At 37.3% G+C, this 22,321-nt stretch overlaps 1 protein-coding gene across 1 annotated transcript in view; it reads left to right on the top strand.

Annotated features, from left to right (window-relative positions):
- il11ra (interleukin 11 receptor, alpha) overlaps positions 1–22,321 on the top strand; it is a 68,917-nt gene that overhangs the window by 8,624 nt on the left and 37,972 nt on the right. The window lies entirely within an intron of this gene.

The raw sequence follows: 22,321 nt of genomic DNA, 5'->3' as shown, positions 1-22,321 counted from the left end.
AAGTTTTGTGCAGTTATCTCTTTGCACTAAAATGCTGAAATAAAGCATTACGTGGATTCTTTAGGCATCAGTTGGGTCATAACAAAATACTGGAAATTTAAAGTTTGCTAAAAAGTGCAAATATCGGCCAACCGATATATTGGTCTACCTCAGCTTTGCTGCGCAGCATGTTGAACATAAATAAACAGTCTTAACGAACTCCACATAAGTCAAACTTTTATCACATTACCATCTACTAAAATTGTTTGTTGACATTAATTCCATCAGATTTCCCTAAGTAAAGCTCCCTTCTGTGCCTTTTCGCCTCCTCACACCTCGCTCAAACTTGGAGAAAGACACTTTTATTCACTTTGCTTTCTTGCTTTGCCTGATTCTCAGTTGACATCTCTCGCTGGCAGGCCAAATTTCAGCGCTTACCCGGGCCAAAAACCACACGCACACAAGGACGCTCGGGCTCCACAGGGACTCAGACAGACTGAAACTCGGCCGATCTATTACTTCGGAGAGCACATTCACATATAATCACAAGCACATAGCCAAATTCAGGTCCAAGCCTCCATACTGCTCTCTCTCCACACTCATATTTCACTAGTCACTCACAGAGGGACCACGGCAATCAACTTTAAATTAAAGACAAGGCCGCTCCAAGAAACCAAGCTGCCTGCCAGGTCTGAGGCCATTTACTTAAACTTTCGCTGTGTGAGAGACAGAGACCCAAAAACAGCCAGTTATTGATATTAAACCAGCTCTCAAGTGTGGGGCCCTAATTGGGGTACTTCTGCCGTCTTCGTGCTCCTGTTTATTTTAAAGACTGAAAGACGTATCCAGACTAGAGATAAATGGACTCGGTTTGGAAATGCTACTAAATAGTACTTTAAATACACTTAGGAGTTGGTTAGCATGTGGTCCGCATCTGGGGCTGTCTGTGGCATGATAATTTTAAGAAGATGTCGTGGTAAAAGTTAGAATTAACTCCTGACAATTTGAGGAGCAATGGAGACCAAAACTATGACAGAAATGACCTGCTATAGAATATGTTAAAGGTCGTATGTCACAAAATGGAAGCACGTTGGAGCAATCCTAAAGTGACAGCTTTAAGTTAGTTGTCGTGCTGCTTTACTCGAGAATGCACTAGAATAACCTTAATAGATATATTTTTTGTTTTAACTATTGTTCAGTTGAGTTTGCGTGAAGAACACAACCTGACAAAAACACTATTATTTTGAGAAGGATACAACATTATAACACAGATCAAAAATTTGCGTAATGTAGACCCTTTAAACTTAATTATTTTTTTTAATGTTATTTTGCTAATCCCTCTTTCGTACCGTGGAAGGAGGAATTATGTAGTTAAGTCTATCTAAGTAGTTTCTAGCTCTTACAAACCCATAAAGCACATTGGTAATATACACATGAATTTTCAGACCCATGCACGTGTTTTGAACAGCTTTGTAAGTAAATCTGGGGCAGACTGCCAAAGCGCAGTAACTAGGACTGTCACGATAATTACTATATTGACTTATCGTACAGTATATGGAAGCCGGAACTATATTTTTTGGGGTCAATATTTATCTTGTGTACTTTTTCTTTGCACTATTGGTACATTTTTGTTTAATGTTTGGCTAGATGATAAGATTTAAACCGTAAAATTTTGAATTAATAACTTCTATGACTCATTACAGATGCAAAGTAAGTACTACAGTATTTGATTCTGCTGTTTATTTATTGCAGCTCATAATTATTGAACAATATTGTAGATTTAGACTATTTTTTGCAGTTTAAATATGCTCTTGGATATCAGTAGAATAAATAAGTTTCAGTATTATTGTTTATCGTCTGTATTTACTTCAGTAATAAATCAAACTTCAAAATATGTAATCCTGACAGGGTTGTATCAGTGCTAAAAAACCAAAACAAAGTCACATTCACAGGACAGAAATGAAACACTGCTTATGATGAATTTATACTCTATGTGGAAAATACTCATTTACAGGAATAAAGTCAGGTAGCCCAAGTTTTAATCAATGAGCTGATAATAAAGCAACAGGAGCACAAAAAAAGGTCACACTTTCCAGAAAGGTTTTCCGTTATGACACATAAACTATAATGAAGGTAAGTATGATTCCAGCCATTTAGAAGAACTGCAGCACTTGCCACAAACGATGAAATTGCCTCTCGAGACCTCATTTGATTTCTTACAGGCTATAAACCGTATTTATTTCACCTGTAAAATCGCCATTGGATTTTGTGGCTGATTTACACTTCTGATGCGCTCTCCAAAAAGGACAAACATTGAGGTGCGCGCTTCCCAGCATAGCCATAAGGTTACATTTTGGTTTGGACGTGTGGTAAGAAATCCTAGTTTATTTAGAGCTGAGGTTGTTCAAAAGTGAAGATAAGTTAGTGAGCTCTTGTGCCGTCCCTGTTCCGAAGAACTCTGCATTTTGTCTCAGGAGATCCCTCGCCAAGAAATCCAAAAGTTAGCAGCTACATCTGTTTTACATAAAAGTTGAAGACTTGCCAACTACTTGCAGTTATGAATCTGGAAAAAATCTCAGCGCCGTATATTAGTGAAACCAGCTTAAAAACCAAGACTTGATGGAGAGTTTGATTGCGGAAAGAATGAGATATACCTCAATGATGTTGCCTGTTACAAATTATGTTGAGTATTGTCCTCCAATTAAAAGCCTTGAACCTGATTTTTTTTTTTTTTTTTCCATGTGTTTGAGCAAAATTTGTCTTGCCCCAGTACAGATATTATGTATAAGCAGCTCTTGAGGTCTAAACATGTCTGCATCTAATTACAACATGTTTTATTACAGTATTTAGGACATGTACATTAGCATGCTAGTTGTAGCTTTACGTTTATGGCAAAATTGCGCTCTGAGAGTTGTGAAAATCGCTTTTGAACTCATTGAGATGAATAATTTGGAAGCTCGAAATACATAGGTAAGACAGGAGTAACTTTGGATCACTGCAAACATTTTCAAATGAACTTGTCCTGTTTTACCTGTTTATCTCCATGAAAATGTAATTACTTTCCCTAGAATATTCCACAGTAGTAAACTTACCTATCTTTAAACTTTTTTTCTCTAAGTGTTTCTGTTGCTCAAAAGTCCCTTGGTCCACAGATCTGACCTGTAACACAACCTTATGATCCTGCTTGACTCCATAGAGATAAGTTTAATGACTGGGAACACTACAGGCAAACGAATAACTTTCATGAATGCAAGAGGCAGATCCACCAGAAAAGTTACACTGTGGACCTTTAACATTACCTTACACTTCGTAAATATGTTTTCAGTCTAGAATTTCATGTACTGCCCTTTCACACTTGCTCATATTGTTTTACAGGAGGTGGACAGTGATATAGCTTACGGCTAACACCTGCTCTCCTTGACGTTGTTGTTCTTTTGTCTGACGTGGTTTGAGAACACGGAGAGCCAGTCTGCATGATCGACTGCTGCTGCTACTCCTGTGACTGCTCAAGTTTGTTTTGGTTAGCGTCTGGAAAAATAGTCTACAGAAAGTGACCGTATCATGCGTTCAGCTCTAAATGTTGTCCACTAAACAGTCACTTCCTTATCAGTAGATAGTCTGGAATTCACGCTAATGCTATCTTATTGTTATCCCCAAATTCTTGACTTTGCGGGATACTTATTGAGGTATTTTAACTCAAAAAATCATGAACTGCAATAAATGAAGAGCAAAATGAAATACTTTAGTAGTTAGTTTGCATCTCTAATGAGTCATAGAAGTTAATTATCCAACCTTTTACGGCTTAAATCTGATCACAAAGCCAACAAAAATAACCAGGAATTTCCTAGTAGTTTAAAGAAATAGTACATATGATAAACATTGACCCCCAAAAATATTCCAGCTTTCTCATACTGAACAATAAGTTGATATAATGATTATCGTGACAAGTCTAAGTGTTATCTTTCCCAGTCTAGTGTTGCACAGATTGTAGGGAGTATTATACCTCCAATGATAAAAAATATGTTTCAATAATAGTTTCCTAAATACACATTACTGGCTTGTAATTAGTGTCGTCTAACACAAAACATGGACAAATTTGATCCTGTAAAGTCTGAACTCTATTATATGTGTATTTTTTTTTTTTTTTTATCTTTATGGTGTATTTATTTTCTTTTCATTTTCTTTTATTTTCTTTCTCCTTTGTATATGCCCATCAAAAGGGGATCTCGGAGAAAAAAAGGGGGTAAAAAATATAATCAAACTGTAACTTGTATAACTGCAGATGATATCAACACTTGTTTATAAAAAAAAAAAAAATTGCAAAAAAATAAATTGTACAGCTAGCTCATTGGTCTTTGTAACCACATTTTATTCTGAAATTTTAATCAACATAAAAAATGCGAGATCCCAATACTAAAGCCAGTGTGGTATTGGTTGAAGGTCAAGGTGTCTCATGAACATTTTGACACTTGGAAGACCACCGGTAAAAGAGACATCCCTTGTTTAGCAACAGAGTAACCATTGTGCTGGACGTAGACTTTGAAAACAGCCGCTAACTGAACCGAATATTCAAGCTTTGGCATACGACTTTGGTGATTTATTTCATCTAAACTGGTCATCCCACATCTGAGGAGGACACTTTGCCAAACCAGCCCTGAGCAGACTGTGGAGTGATTTAGCAGCTGCTGCGGCCAGTGGTGCCGCGGGCTCCTGGTCGTGTTGATGCCCACCGCACACTCCGCAGGTGTTCTTATTTACCGTGGGCGCTCCACTCACTGCGCTCTGTTTGTCAACTGAGAATTAAAGCGTGTCTTCATCCTCGGCATAGTCACACCTTTGATACCGTTGGTTTCATTAATGCATAGAAGACATAGATGGGGCTATGTAAAGGGGAGTTTGTTGTTTTGAGATGGCTGATTCAGTCAACAGCGGCACGTGTTTTTCACCTGTTGACAAAATGTTTTGGTGTTGGGCTGATAGATTGTGTAAATTTCATGGTCATGGTTATTTCCGTCATTTAAGTGAAATCATGTTGCTGTCAAAAATAGTAGTACTTACACTGTACACATACACTGTCTAAACCTGACTTATCCATGCATTTGTCTCCAGTAGGTTAGACTACTGTAACGTCCTGCTCAATGGCCTCTCCAAACAAGCGTTAACACAGCTGCAGTACATCCAGAACGCTGCTGCTTGGGTCCTTACTAGAACTAGGAAGTATGAGCACATAAATCCTGTGCTCAGGTCTCTGCACTGGCTTCCTGTGGCTCAGAGAATAGACTTTAAAGCAGCTCTGCTTGTGTACAGGTCTCTACATGGCCCAGCGCCAAAGTACATCTCCCACAGTGCCATATGAACCATCTCACACTCTGAGGACTTCAGGGACCGGCCTCCTGCTGGTCCCAGAGTCAGGACTAAACATGGGGAATCAGCGTTTCAGGTTTATGCAACTAAAACCTGGAACAGTCTTCCTGAAGACGTGAGACTCTATTTTGACAATGTTTAAATCCAGGCTCAAAACAGTTCTGTTTAGCTGTACATATGACTGAAAAGTTTTTATTCTACACTCTTCTCTTTTATGTTTAATGTCTTTCTTATTCTGTGAAGCACTTGAATTACTTTGTGTATGAATTGTGCTATACAGATAAACTTGCCTTGCCTAGTATTAGTAGTAGTAGTCGTAGTAGTCATAGTAATAGCCGTAGTAGTAGTCGTATTCGTAGTAGTTGTATAAAAAGGTTAAATTATTATAGAATGAATGCCCATTACATTCAGAACAGAATTCAATTATGTTTCTTGAATTCACCATTTTTGCAGATGATTGGAGGAATAAAAACAATTGTAATCACAAGTCAAATTCAGTTTAAGAATTTGAAAGTTTTTGTTGTCTTTTGGAGCTTGAATTCACAAAATGTTGAGAACAATTGAAGATATTGCCAAAACATTCCATTGTGTTTTTGTTAAAACTGGTTGAGGCAATGTTGAACATTTTAGTTTTTATCTTAAGACACAGTTATTATCACGATTATCATGGCCAAAATAATTGCGATTAACGATTATATCACGATAATTATTAGTTGATGACAGTGTAAAAATGTAATGGCTGTAAATCATTTTAATATTATGAATAAGTTTCATATTTAAACAGCTGTTATTGCATTGTACTTTGTTTTAAGGGGAAGCAACAAGATTCTTTCTGCACTGTTGTGAGTTCTTAGTCATGTTGTAATGCTGTTCCTCCTCAAAAACATACCTGGAGTTGAGTAATCCTGGATTTATTAGTCTGTCTATATCTCCAAAGTTCAAAATGTTCTGTTCCACTTTGTGATGTCACGTAGTGGTAGTTTTCAAGTTATCGACCTTATCTACCTTTTACCTTTACTTCAGTAGAATTTGACACTTCCGGGCTGAAATTATCAAAATGATTCTAGTGAAAATGTATGGAGTTTCCTGTATTACCACATGACATCACAAGGTGGAACAAAGTGCTTTCTGTTTGAGAGAAGAACTAAGTAGATATAATATGTAGAAATTGTGTGTTAAACTTGTGTGAATGAAACAAAACACAGCTCCAGGTGTGTTTGTGATGAGGAAACAACATTATAACAGATCAGAAAATAGTGTAATATGGGCTTTTTAAGTTATTACTGTATCCTTAGTTGTTTGTTACATAAATGCATGTCCAACTTTGAGTGGTGAAACCTTAAGAGAACTGAAGCTCTGTGTCCCCGGTGCGGTGACTATTTTTACAGGTCTCGCCATGCAAAATTAAAAGCCTTGTCTGTTTAAATGAAGAGAGTGTTACTTACAGTCTCGCAAATGTCCCTCAAGCTCGATGTTTGTTTTAGCCTCACTCTGAGCCCGTAGTATCTAATATGTAAAGACAGAACACTTTTCCTCATTTTGTATACTTTATCCAGCTGCATTCCTCTTGACTTTTTATGACCTTGTTTTGGCCCCGCTGACAGACGGCCTCCGCCTCTCTTCTCTCTGTTTGCCATTCTGTGTGTTTGTTGTCTTCATGCGGCGTTGGCGTGCTCAAAGCAGGTTAAATGGAAGCTATCGAGCATGGATGGCAGTCATATCTGATCTGGCAGAAGACTGAAATCAGCTGAAGCCAAAAGGATAGCGTTACTCTATGACAAGTTAAGTAACGAAAATTACTATATTGACTTATCGCTCAATATATGAGAGTTGGAACAATGTTTTTTGGGACTATATATCACGTTTTTTCTAAGTGCTAACAGGGACTTTTGGTTATTTTTCGTAGTGTGCTAATATTGGCGCAATAATGAGTAGTGATGGGACTTTCGGCTCTTTTGTGGGATCCGAATCTTTTGGCTCAGTTCCTCTCAAAGAGCCATTCAAATGACTGGCCCTTTTACTATTTATTTATATGCCAGAAGCCAATGTGAGAACTCATTTTATCTACAAACTAATCACAGAGAGAGCGTTTATCCTTTGAAATCATGCATAATCAAAATAAAACGTTACACTGTAAAAATAATTATTTAAAAACCCACTGCTATTACGATTTTTTTGTACTCAAAGCTCCCACTCGTGTCGCTTGCTCGGATTCTGTACCATAGACTGTATAAAGTCTCTAAACAGTCTATTTTCTGTACTCATTCTTGTGTTGGTTTAGCGTTAATCTGTGTAAAAATGCATAAAAATGAGAAAGAAAATTATTTGATTCTTTTAAAAACTGAGATCCAGTTCCAACCGCTCACGTTAAGGAACCGTTCAAAAGAGCCGACTTGTTCACGAACGTCACGTCACTAGTTGAGGGTCGAACAAGTAACTTCTACGACTTATTACAGATACAAACTAATTGGGGTTTGATTCTTCTTTATTAAATAAGTGTTATCTTTTATCATCTATATTTTCTTCAGCAATATATCGCACTTCAGAATTCATTATCGTGACAGGCCTGGACAAGTTACTACACACACAACGAGGGACTTCATTGGCAGTGGGTTTCTATAAGTACTCCCATTCAAAGGAAACACATGGGAGTAATGAGTTATTTAAAAAACGTTTTCCAGAAGTCATTTGTCAGCTTACGGACCAGTGCTTACATATCTTGCATGAGAAGCGTGGAGTGTCATTTTGGACATTTGGTACATTTCAACAAATAAAATGGAATCTGAATTATATATATTCTGATAATCTTCCACAGCTTTGGTAGCCCTGCCACAATAACACATTTTGAGGTGCGATATATTGCTGAAGGAAATACAGACATTAAACGGTAATATTGAAACCAAACCACAAAGCAGAATTATCCCTCAAAAGTATTCTAAATGTACAAAATTGTAAAAAAACCAAAAACAAAACGTACGTAGTTAGTGTCTATTATGAGTCATAGAAGTCCATAATTTGATCTTCTACAGCTCAAATCTCATTGTAGTAGAGAACATTAACCAAATATTTCCCATTAGTACAAAAATGTACCCACGATAAATACTGACCCTCAAAATGTGTTCTTCCATTTGTCATGTGTTAAACAATCGGTTGAGATAGTATATCTCAGGACAGGCTTAAACTTTGGATCACCCTTCATTCCATTACAAGGCCTTTAGTTCTCTATAAATGAGCAATAAGATCATTCATGCCTGGTCTAGAGATATTTGGACTCTTTATTGGTCTATGGGTCTTAAATATCCAGCACAGCATATTTTGACCTGCTGCTTAAAGAGTAGGGGTGGGAATCTTTAAGAGTCTTGCATTTCGATTTTGATTATTGGGGTTCTGATTCGATTTAAAATAATTCTTCATTCTAAAACAATTCTCGATTTATTAGTTAATTATTCAATAAAAAATAACAGACCTACTTGACCATTATCTAGGCCCGTTAATTCCATACTGGAGTGATTAAACTTAAATACGAAGATCTATTTAAAAAAAAGAGGAAATTATGAATATTTTCTAATCGATTATATAGCCTTTTTATGATAAATGGGGCCCTTTTTTGCAATCCAGCTTTTTTTTATGTTTTATTTTTTTTACATACAGTACAATGTCTTTACTATAAATACATATAGTACGTGCCATCTTGACTTTGAACTCATCAAACCTCAAACATCCTGACTTTGATGTTAATCTGCGTTTGAATCTGAATGAAGAATCTCGTGGGATGTGCTCAGACTTCGTACACACAAACACACATATCCAAAAGTAAACAAACTCTGAAAAAAGATGGCGGCACACTGTAAATCAGTTCCTATCAGCTTGTCATCTCGAGTAAACTGCACCATGAGGGGGCAGCGACTGACTCATGAGGGCACATGCATTTTTAGAACACATTTATCATGCTTGAAAGGGTTAAGGTTGTATGAAAGTTAAACACGGCACTAGGGCTGTAGTCTTGTAGTCAGTCAATCCAATGGTCTTAGTCAGACAAAATTTGTATTAGTTGGCAGTTTATTATTATAATTTTTTTTTTTAGAGTACAAGGATTTATATGGGACAGCAGCAGAACAAAACAAAAGGAAAGTGGTTTATCTGAAGATTTAGGAGTGAATTTTGTGTTTAATCCATAGACAGTATATATAAATGGATATACCAAATGCCGCAGATAGAAATTGCTCCTAGACACGCTTCCGGCTCCATCGGCTCTGGTTCCAATTCACTTTACATTGAAAAATTGTCACTCCTCTCTATAACTCCCGTGGTGAGCCTTGGCATTTTGGTCTTAAAGTGTTTATATTAACCCGCTCTATATGATCCTGGTATTTTTATCTCGCTATTGTGTCCGTAAATCAAGATATGAACTTCTTTTCCTGGAGGTCGTTCCCGCTAGCATTAGCAACCGGTTTGATTGACAGTGTTGCTAAGCGCCCGCTCCCTGCTAAACCAGTGGTGCAGGCGGGAAGGAGTTACCTTCGCTCCAGATTGGCTCTTTGGTTGCTATGATACTCGCAGTCAGAGTTCCAAATATGGAATTCGGCTTCAAAATTTTCCCTTGTAACACTTTCTCTAGTACTTTCCTGCATAAGTACAACTACATGAACTCACATGAAGTTATAGTCCTTGGAGTGCAGTTCCATGGTCAGATCATAGAGATACTGAATTGCTTTTAGAGCTTTTGCCACGCTTCTTTTTTAAATTTACCCATAGTAGTTATAACCCAAAATGTACCCAAAGATGCTCCATAGAATAAAACTCAACTAAATATAATACAATCTATACTTTAACAGTGGTTCAGTTAAATGGCTCGTTGAAAGTCAGGTTTGTCAGTTGCTGTGTACTGTACAGTAATCCCACTGGTTAATCTTAAGTGTTGTATAATATGTTTTAACAGTGAGGGTTGCTTGCTTCACTGTAAGCTTGTTTTTAGAGACGCCACCACCATACCACCTGCTATTTTATAGTTTGTTTACAAGTGTGGACCTCCTTGAGCTTGTTGACATAGCTGAAATCTTTTTTTTTTTTCTTGGTCACTGATAAAACTGTCAGGATAACATATTTTGGACGACTGAGGGATTACACAGATAATATTGAAACTAATTTTTGCCACTGACACAATAATCCAAGAGTAGACTTAAACCACAAAAATATTCTAAATGTGCAATATTGTTAAAAATCATGAGCTGCAGTAAAAGATCAGCTGAAAGATAATCGATTGTGATTTTCAAATTTAAATCCTAGGACTTTCTTTTATATTATCATGTGGCCGTATATCTGTGTAATCCCTCAGTCGTCCAGGTAGTTTCCATAGTGGTTTAAGGGCTTTTACTAGTCTATGTGGTCTTGTGCTTGTTCTGTTACATCTCAAGTTCATTATAAACCTATTTTTTGTCCTGTGAATGTGATTTTTTTTTAGTATTGATACCTGCTAAAATGAGTGTCTAGTTTCGATAGTAGTTTTAATATTGATTAGTAACTGATTTCCAGTACCTTTGACAACATTAAATCAAAACTTTCTCAAATGTATCTACTTACAATGGTAGTTTTAGAATTATATAGTATTAGAGATTGACCCATATGTTTTTTTTCATGGCCGTTGCGATACCAGTTGTTTAGAAGACCGATGGATGATAATCTCTGCTGATATTTTTGGGTCAATTTTGATTATTTCCCCCAAATTATGTTATTTGAAATTACTATAAACTCTCCCCAAGCACTTTTATTTATTTATTTTTTTTTTTTTTTTACAACAAACTGTGTAGATATGTGTAGTGTGTGTGCAGCTGTCTCTTTGTATTAAAGTCTTAATATAAAGCACTGTGTGTAATTTCTAGGCAGCAGATTGACCAAAACAAAATATCGGACTGTGCTGGAGATTTAAGGCCGAAAGGCGATACGCTAAAAAGTCCAAACACTGGCTCGATATATCAGCCAAGTGCTCTTATATCTCTACTTAGTATCTGGAAATCACATTCTTTGACAACTCTAATATGACATACATTTTTGTAACTCCATCAAAGTTGGAAGTTATTACTATACTTTGATTATTGTTGTGCAATAACCAAATTGTGATTCATCATGATCTTTAGCACACCCTTTACATGGTTTTCATTGCCTTTGTAGAGACTACTTGGCACCAGCAAGTCCACCTGTGCAAACACATTTAACAACCTCATTAAATCAGAGCAGCAAAGTGGCAGGCTGAACAATGCAGTTTTCTTCTCTGAGTATTGTATTGAGATCATAGCTAAATTAGTACGAGTTTCCCTCTTCGGGCCTCTCCTCATCAAGCCTGCGCCGAGTCCAACGGGAGTAATCAAGAAAGCATGTCTGTGTATATTTTACCCTTTGCAATGTTTTTGTCTTGAGCTCAAACTGGGTCTCGTTTAAGTCATTGTGTCTGGAGTTGCTTTGGCCTGGGGTTTAATTATGCAAGTTCATGTTGTTTATTATCCTTACCTCTCGCCGAGTTGAACTGGGAGGACATCTGATATCAGTCAAATGTCAGCAAACTCTCGGAGGTAACGCATAATCGCTCATGTCAAAGGTTGGACAAACTTTGGCTAGCTAAAGTTGTATGTTCAATAGGTTAGCATGTATTCTTAACACCAACATCTTTTCCTGGTTATTTAGTGGATGACGGATTCCAAGCATAGACTGTATAAAGAAGCGGACTAAGTGAGTGTGACGTCACCCATAGCATCCAGCGTCGGCCAAATGAAGCTCATTGAGGCTAACAGTTATAGGCAAATTTGGAGCCGAGTTCCTTATTTGGAATTCCAACCAGGAGTATCATAGCAACCAAAGAGCCAATCCAGAGTGAGGTTGTTGAAAGTTACGCCCCTTCTTGCTCGCACCAATGGTTTAGCACAGAGCGGGAGCTTAGCAATGCGGTCAATCAAACCTGTTACTAACGCTAGTGACCTTGGGGAAAAAGGCGCCTGATTTGTCTGTTATTAATATTCATATCTTTATTTACGGACACAATAGCAAAATAAAAATGCCAGGATCATGTAGAGGGGGTTAATTCAAACATTTTAAGACCAAGCGCCAGTCGATGGAGCCAGAAGCGCGCCCATGATCACTTCCTATTTGGAACGCAGAAGCTAGCAGATTAGCTGTGTCCATTTTTATATGCAGTCTGATGACAATAAATGTTTTGTGTTGCCATTTGACCTTATGAAAGCCTATTGTCTAAACGTTAGCTATTATGCTCTTATAATAAATTGGCATACATATTACATCAGATGCCCTTAGTGGCAAAGTCAGTTTTGTCATACCTCTTTAACACAAAAAAGTGAGTAATACCACTAGGGCTATCAGTCTTTAGTCATTTTAGATAAATACATTGTTTTGTAGTGCTTTTTTGCATAGTTTTTGCCTGAATTACCAGGTGTATTTTTGTGAGTGCAGTTTGGGTCAGATACATATAGATACTTTGGAGAGCTTTTGCCATGCCCCCTTTTAAATCAACTAATTGATCGATAAAGAATTACTACTACTACTAATACAACCCTAAATACCACTGCTACTGCCATTTTAAATTTCACTTCTTGATTTACTCCATTGACTTTGCCAATGTGGTAAAATCAATGGTAAAATGTAGGATTTTTAGAAGTGTTTTTGTTTTTTGTTTTTCTTTCTGCTTGTTTTGGTCTCAGCTTAGTCCCATCAAGTCTATGATCTTGCCTACTTACCCATACACCTCACTCTCCTACTCCTCCCTCTCTTCTCGTTCTCTCTGATAGTAGTAATGTAGAAGGCATGGAGTTCCCAGCAGAGTGACTCACTGCTCGGGGGAAACGGAACGGGGGTCGTGCCGGCAGTTGAGCGTGGGAGTGTCTTGGATCCCTGGAGGCGGGGCTTCTTCAAAGTATGTGTAAGCGTATACAGTGTACGCCTGAACATGTGTGTGTGATATGTGGATTTCTCTCATGTTGTGCCTCTGAGCAGAACATACAGCTGGGCCTGTTTACTCAATGTGTTAAAGGTCGTCTGAGGTTCAGCTTCAGAGTGGTGTAAACACACATTGGCATCAGGGGTACAAAGTCTAAAAAACATTTTGAAGTTCGATATATTTCTGAAGTAAATGTAGACGATAAACGATAATATTGAAACCACTGATACAATAACCCAAGAGCAGATTTAAACCACAAAACTATTCAAAATTTACAATATTATAAAACTCATGAGCTGCAATAAATTAATAGCAGAATGAAACACTTAAGTACTTAGTCTGCATCTGTAATGAATCATAGGCGTTATTAATTCAACCTTTTACGACTTAAATCTCATCATCTAGCCAAAAATAACCCAAAATTTTATTGCAAAGAAAAAGTACACACAATTTGTTTGACCGCAAACAAAGATTGTTCCAGCTTTCATATACTGAAGACAATATAGTAATTACTGAGAGTTTAAATGTTGTCGTATTTACATAAAGGCAGATTAAACCAATGATTCACAAGTTTAATCCGTTTACATATCAATACATGTTTTATGGTACTTTTTCTACATAAATACTTCTTTTTGCATGAACTCCAGTGCAGGTGTAGTCTTCTGAGTGTAGTTTGGGTCAGATATGCAATAGTTTTGAGTACTTTTGGTGCTGGTTTGACTTGACTTTGTAAGGTCCTGATTTAGTCCTAATATAGTTCCATGTGAATGTACTCCCATCAAAATGTTTAATAATCACAATTTCAACTCCTTATTGTATTAAACTACCTCCAGAATACCCCCAGAATCAAATGATTTAAAACAGACAACAAACAGATACCATATGTGCCATCATAAAAAAGTTGAATATGAAATAGTTATGTGTGGGCACTGGGCTGTGAACTGTTCTTCCAAAAGTAATATCTACTTAAGTTAAAACGTATTTCAGCTAAGAACTTGTTTTTATTTCAGAAGATTTGACTTGCCAAGTTAAATAATCTAGCAATGGAACATGGCTGTTTGTACTTAAAATATGAAAGACAATATCTTGTTACGCTAAAATAAGAAAAACTTGCTAGACGAGTCAAATCTACTTAAATCTAGGTGAAATCTTGTAAATTCAATGCATTTTAACCTACCTAGCTATAACATTTTGTTGTCCAGCCTGATAGCAACTGCAGTGTCCATCCATTTATTTTCTATCTCATCTGCAAAAATGCGATTCTCTGAATGAATACATTTCAGTGCAATTTAAGGGCATTTAAGGGCTTTTCTTTCTCTTTTTTTTTCATTATCCTTTGATTTTTAGTTAAGTCTCACGGAATCTCTAGGACGTGCCCTGACTCGTTCATTTGAAAGTAACGATTGGTTTGGAATGCTTGTCTTTCCGTTTTAAGGGTTAATATTCCAGTCACGCAGTCCACGTTATGATGCTCCAACACCCTCAAAAATTATAGTTGCTTTTAGGGTCATCAGAATTAACGAAAATCAGATACTAGTTACTCATTTGGGCAAGTATGAATACTAAAAAAGTCACATTCACAGGACAAAAATTAACCTTTCCTGAATAACTTTAGATTGATTTTGTGGTATCAGAACAAGTACAAGACCACATAGACTAGTATACGCCTTGAACCGTTATGGAACATACCTAAGGCCACACGGTAATATAAAAGAAAGTATTATGATGTAATGTTAAAAATGACATTCCATTGTCTAAATAAAGAGTGTGTTTCATTATCATTATGGTATCAGAATCAGTATTGTGCATCAAGCGTATTCCTTAGTATCAAAATTGAGTTTGAAATTTGAGTATCCTGACAACACTATTTTAGTCACACAGTCCTCTTTGTAATGGCCCAACGCCCCAGACATCGATGACTGCTTTCGAAATGACATCTGGTTTGAATACAGCATTTCTTAGACTGTACATTAAAGATAAGCACTGGATAATTATAATTGCGACGCCCGACAGAGACAAGCTGCAATTGTTTGTAAGTACATAATCTCACCATATGTCCTTGGATTTGCAGACCGTGTTTAAGTTTGTACCCCTTCACATGCTACCAATCTACACGCATACTCTTCATGTATACACCCTTCTATATATCTCCTCTTGTGTGTCAGCGTTGCATGGAGTCGTAATCTCCAGCTATCTGCACCATGTCTTTGTAATCACTCCCAGCAGTAGTGTGGCGCCAGGCGAGGCTTCATACATCTACATGCGCACTCAGACTCGTAACTTCAGGCCCGAGTGGTAGAGCAGAACTGGGCAGAGCGCGTTGGCCGGCGAACCTATTGGCTAACGGGCTAGCGCTGTGGTTTAGCTGTAAATATCATCAGCAGAAAGGACATGCGAGCCTGTACATGCATTTAATATGGAAGTAATGAGTCCAACTTACCAGATTTGATGCAGGCTTCATTTAAGCGTATTTTCTGGCTTTTTAAACTCATTTTTGGAAGCCTCAGAATTTTTGGTTTTTCACTTGTTGCATCTGAAAATTGTGACTATGTGAAAAGCCGTCTTCATTTTTGCCTATTTAGTTGCCATGGCTTAATTAACAAGAAATACAATTCCTTCTAGCTTCAAATTTGAGAAGGCAAATAATGAGCCCAGAAATGATCAGAAACTGCATATGGACTTTAAAAACATAAACATGGAGAAGCACTTGCTGGATTACTACCTAGTGATGCCAGATAATTGAACAGGACATTTAAAGCTTTGGAGGGGCGGGGTTGTTCCACAGTATGGTATTAAAGGGCCTGTATTATGCAAATTTGACTCTTGTGAGCTTTACGCCATGCTACAGTGTTGTAACCTCATCAAAAACATGTCTGGAAATTGTGTTTTGTTTCATTCACACGTCTTTATTATTAGTCTGTCTACATTTCCAAAGCTGAAAATGCTCTGTTCCACCTTATGATGTCATGGAGGGGTAGTTTTCAAATTAACAGCTACCTTTTACCTTTTGTTCAGTAGAGATAGTCAATTCCAGGGCTCAAATTCTTTAACTGAATCTAGTGACGGCGTATGGAGTTTAAAAACACAGTGGAGCATGTTCTGTATTACCACATGACATCACAAGGTGGAACAGAGTGTTTTCTGTTTGAGTGACGAGCTCATCCTAAATATGCAGGGTTTGTGAGCTAAATAAAAAAACAACTCTAAGTATGTTTTTGATAAGGAAACAACATTATAACATAGACCAGAAAATATCCTAATACAAGCCCTTTTATACTTCTGTCTTTTATTCAGTTACAGGCAGTTTTATTGTTATACCTGACAAAAAAACATGGATTCTTACTGTCGGCACGCTCTTTTTTCAACAGATCTGGCCTGTAACTTAGCTAGGTAGTCACCTGCGTGTCTCCGTGGAGATTTACAAGTTTAACTCCATGCTGTGGAACATATCAGACAGACATGAACAAGAATATTTCCAGATTGTAGCATTGTTGGACCTAAACCATATGCAACTGAAATTATATTTTTGCTGATAGGCTGGCTGAGCGGAGTCCATAATTGATCACCCAGGAGAGATGTGTATTCATGCGGGCCTTGGCAGTGTCTGAGTAAGGCCTTGTTGTATAACGCACAGCAGATGTGAGAGAGCGAGTGGGTGGGGACGGGGGTGTATGTTTAAAACTGCTGTCATTGGCTCATACAGTGCAGATGTGCGTCCTTCTCTGGCTACTAAACCGAGGGTGCTAACTTAAAAGATCTGCTACTTCTCAGATAAGGAGGTAGAACGGCATCACCGCGCTATGTCAAGTGAAATTTAAGTTTTATGTCATGGGGAAGTAAGGTTCGATTTGATTTCGATACTAAGGAATGGACTTGCTACTCAGTACTGATTCTGATGCCACGGTGATAGCAAAAAAACTCTATCTTTAGACAATAGAATGTGATCTTCAACATTAAATCATAACACTTTCTTTTATTTTACCATACGGCCTTATATTTGTGTGATCCCTCAGTCATCCAGGTAGGTTCCATAGTGGTCCATGGGCGTGTACTAGTTTATGTGGTCTTAAACTTGTTCTTATACAGCTCAAGATCATTCTAAATCTATTCAGAAAAGGTTCATTTCTGTCATATGTATGTGACTTTTGTAGTTTCGATATGTGCTCAAATATCTAGTTTCGCTACACCAATTTCGTCCACTTATGCCAGTAACACTGTAGTTGATTTCAAGCATAACAGAACAGAAATAATAACACCGGATACGGATAATGCTTTGGATATTGTGCAGTATTTGAACTTTTTGAGTTTTTGTTCTTTGACACCCAGAAAATACAGTGACCATTTGTAATGTCAGTCCGCTGCCACAATTGTACTGCCTGGACAGCCAAAACTAGATTTTTTGGCTATTATGTACAGACATGAGAAGTCTGGCATGTTGTCTTCGTGCTCCAGTGGGTGGATGTTTTAACCAATCAGGGAAAAGCAATTCAAACCGAATTTCAATACTATGTTGTCTTATACTTGTTGATACGTCTTGCTACAGCTTAACATCATTCTAAAGCTAGTCAGGTAAGGTCCGTTCCTGTCCTGTTGATGTGACTTTTTTAGTGTCGTTTCATCACTAGTTTTAGTATCGATTAATATCTTATTTTCGCTACTTTTGATGACTCATATATCGGGTATTTGAGAGGAGATTCCTTCCACGTTTGAACCATGCGCGGTAGATGAACAGCTGCGATTGGTCATCTACAAACACGACGAAAGGTTTCTCATTTCAAAACAAAATTTTGACAGTTTGTTAGAATTTTCCTGAAAAAGTAAAGCTTACCTACATTCTTTTGCTGCTTTATTTTAAATCAGAACATCAACAACAGCAGTAATGGCACAGGCAGTTGTCCATAGAAGACTGGGATCTTACATTAGTAGTACTATACACTAGTTATGGAATTTTCCAAACCAGTTATATTGTGCTGTTGCCAGATGACTGCAGTACAAGTAGCTCTCATACACATGTTACACACAACTAACCTTAGAAAAGAATGTTTATGTGCTTGTTGCTAAATGAAGGCGCGTTTTCCTTATTAAATCTTTAAATAGATGTTTTGCGGTGACATAAACATGCACGAACTTTGAGAACTAAATTTAAAGAAATATATTTAGATTTTTAGGTATTTGTCTTTTAAGTACTTTTGAAGATTGTACATTCCCTAAAATAAAAAGATAATAAAAGTAAAGTAAAAATAAATGCCAACCAGAGCCCAGAACGGTTCCACCCAGATGAAGTTTCCCAGGAGAACATCTGTCGGGGCACTTTGCTCATGGTTCTTTGGCTCTTGGGATTCAGAGAGGCCTGGAAGCCACTAAAACCACTAATCCTGAACAAGTTTTGGTGATTGACTTCAAATACAGACTCTAGCGTCAACAAAAGAGCGTGGCTACCTAAAGCTGAAGGAAAAACAGTTTACAGTTCGGCGTAATGGCTCAATAGGTTTAGACTTTGAATGTTGCGTAAAGTCGGGCTGCAACATTAATCACTAATGAAATTGCAGTTTGAATGGACACAACTGGCAAATCACAAAGGCGGACAATTTTTTTTTAAAGTTTCGTTCAAAAACAACAAATTATCCAGTGTTTTTCTGCGTAAAAACTGCTAACATTGTGTTACGGCCACCCAGGTTCTTTCATTTGTGAGTATCTGGCTTATGTTTTATGTGTGATTGAATCTTTCCCCTTTCTCCAACTGTTTTCCCCCCTGGCCAATCACCTGCAGCCATCTCCCCTAAAAGAACATTCTACACACCTGCTTAGGGCTGCTGGACTTTGTGGTCAGTATGCCATTTTGCGTCTGTGTCTCATTTCGTTTGTTAGTCATTCGTTTGTCTCTCTGTCTAACTATGTTTGTTTGAGACACTAGTTTAGTTCTGTTTATGTGTTTCTTGTTGTTTTGTTCTGTTTGTGGGTTTACGCGACTCGTGTTTATTTTGGAACACTCGTTGTTTGATATTGTGTTATTTGTCCCTTATTTTGTCACTAATTTTTTAATAGGCCTACATGAGACACTAAACAATTTCATCTATAAAATCTGTTATTTTTAATTTCTTAGGTTTCTTAGGTTCTTTTGTTTATATATTTGCCTATATATTTTAGACCACTTATGTTACTTTACCTTTTACGATGCTGTTCATTAAATTTATACCATTTTTACATGTTGTTTTTTGTTACCTTCTTGACCCTAGCCATAGTCCTGTCACGATAACACATTTTAAAGCACAATATATTGCGATAAACGATAATATTGAAACTACTTTATGCCACTTACACAATAAAAATTAAGCAGGATAACCCCAGTAAACCATTTTTAAATATACAATGTCATTAAAAGGCCTGAGCTGCAACACATAAATAGCAGAATGAAGCAATAATTAGCTACAGAAGTCACTTATTCAACCCTCTACAGCTCAAATCTTATCGTATTACAACAAAAATAACAAGAATCTTACAACTTTTGCAAAGAAAATGAATCCACGATAAATATTGAGCCCCATTATATCGTATATTGAGTGATAAATCAATATAGTAATTATCGTGACAGGCCTATGTACAAACTAGGCTTGTTGAAAATCAGATACTCATTGATACAAAAAAAAAAATCACATTCACAGGACAGAATTGAACTTTGGTGTCCTGAATACCTTTTAGGATGAGCTCAGAACAAGTATAACATTAGTATACACCCTTTGATCACTATGGAACCTACCTGGATTACACAGATAAAAGGCCACATGGTAATATAAAAGAAAATACTATTGTTTAATGTTGAAAATCTGTTTTTTTATTTGTAGTATCAGAATCAGTATTGAGTATGGAGTCTATTACTTTAAAATGTTAGTACCATGACAACACTAGTACAAATATGTGCTAAAATGTCATTCTTGTTTTAGTTTGCCAGTTCATATTTGAGTGTTTTTGTCGATTTTCCTGTACACGCTTGTTTAAAATGTGAACTTTGAAAAGAATCCTATTATAAAAACATAAATCGCAAATCAAATCGCAACGCTTGTCAGAAAAATCCCAATCGGATATTTTTTTCCTAAATCGTTCAGCCCTAGAGTAGAGCTCGCTAAATGATATTTGCTTACATTTCTGACCTGCTGTGGCTTGTAATTTCGGCACTGCATTAATGTGGACAACGTAACTTCAAAAAGCATTTCTTGACATTTCTCCTTTGCCAACAGTTTGAGGACACACTGCACCGGACTTTATGCGGTGAGCGGTCTGACTGGATCTTCTTGTTCTGTTTTTAAAGCCTCCACATTTTGTTCAGTCTTTTTTTCTGGACTTCTGCAGTACATGAGGCATCACAGCACATTTGGATACAAAATGTGGTCAGGCCTGGCACATGCACAGCTGCACTGTGTTTAAATGTCTCACTTGAATCATCGTCTCTGCTTGTTTAAATCTCAACACTTCGTAATTATTTGCTTTTTTAGCACATAATAAGGATCAGGATTCTTATGTAATCCTGAATTTGGAATTTTAAGTTAGACCACAGCTTGTTTATTTGTTCATTTTTGTTAAGCTGGGAATGGAAAAAGTGTCCTGAATTTGTCATTTAAACTTGAAAAGGGACAAAATGGAGTTTTTTGAGCTTTCTACCATATTATAACATTCTCTCATCAAAAACATGGCCGAAAAGGTTTTAAATATCATCCATGCATGCTTCAGTAATTTAGCGATCTCTCCTACCCTCCTTACGGTTAGCTGCAAGATTCTGTCCAATGCTCAGCCCATAAACCGCCGTCACCCACGCTCTCACATGACAATTCACCATAAATATACAAACGCATTATACAAAACTGTACACAGCAACTTGACGAACCTGATGTGATGTGCCGCAGTTTCATTTATGGGATGCACACTGACTGTGTTGTGACAACTGAAGGCCTGAACTTATGACCCGATGCAAGTTGAAGTTGTGCTTTATGTTTTACCAACTGTGTTTTACTGCAAATGTATATTATGACACAATGATGACGATTATGAACTTTCAAAAATGTTCATGTCCAATTATATTAAATTTATTCAGGTTCTGTCACATATACACATACACATACATTTGGTCATTCCGGTACCAACGCCACCACTTTTTTTTTTTTTTTTTTTTTTTTTTTTTTTTTTATAATAATAATTGTTTAGAATCCAGATAAACTCATGGCCGATAAGCTCTGCCGATATTTTTTGGGTTGATATATGGGGCCGAGTTTGGACATTTCTGTACTGCAAACCCATCAGAGAGTGGTGTAGTCACATTTTGAGCAGTGCCTACTTCACATTAAATAGCCAACCGATACGTTTGTCTATCTGGACCTGACTTCTGCCGAGCTGGATTTGTGCAAATGTAAACTTACTGCACAGCAAGAAAATATCAATGCCGAGTGCAGATAGGAAATTAAAACAAATGAAGTCACCTATTTATTTTGGTCTTCGTCGTCAAACAACTTTCACTCTGGAGTATGGTTTACTCAAAGCCTTGCAGCTGAATGCATCTGGACATTTGGTACGCTTTCCCAACTGGCTGTTTGCGTCATGCTCATTGTGGCATATCCACCGGTTTTGTCTTCAAGTCGTCACTCACATCACATGCACTTCACTTAAATCTGGCCAGTGCTTCATTTTAGCCTAGCGCTACACTCCCATTATGCATTTTACGGTGTTTGTTTATGCGCGAGGTTGGCTTCGGTAAACCTGTACTCTGGCCGGACCGCGCTCCTCATTCAGCATGTCTCTGTATGTGTGTGTGAATAGCTGGCATATGGTAGCCATCTTGAACTGGCGGCCGGGCTGGAGGAAATTCCTGAGTTGTAGAAGCGAAGCCAGAATCCTGCCACACACACATCTCGCCTCACAGTACAGGTTTATGATACCAGCGCCAAACATCAATATTTAACTTTTCATCGAGGTAATAAGTTGATGGAAAATGGAGTTAGCATCCAAAAAGTGCTACGAATATATTTATTTAATACATTTAGGTCCTTA

This window comes from Periophthalmus magnuspinnatus, chromosome 12 (genome assembly GCF_009829125.3).
Source record: "Periophthalmus magnuspinnatus isolate fPerMag1 chromosome 12, fPerMag1.2.pri, whole genome shotgun sequence".
Classification (NCBI taxonomy): domain Eukaryota; kingdom Metazoa; phylum Chordata; class Actinopteri; order Gobiiformes; family Gobiidae; genus Periophthalmus; species Periophthalmus magnuspinnatus.
Note: the sequence above shows the minus strand (reverse complement) of the source record. Positions and strands in the feature narration are given on the sequence as shown.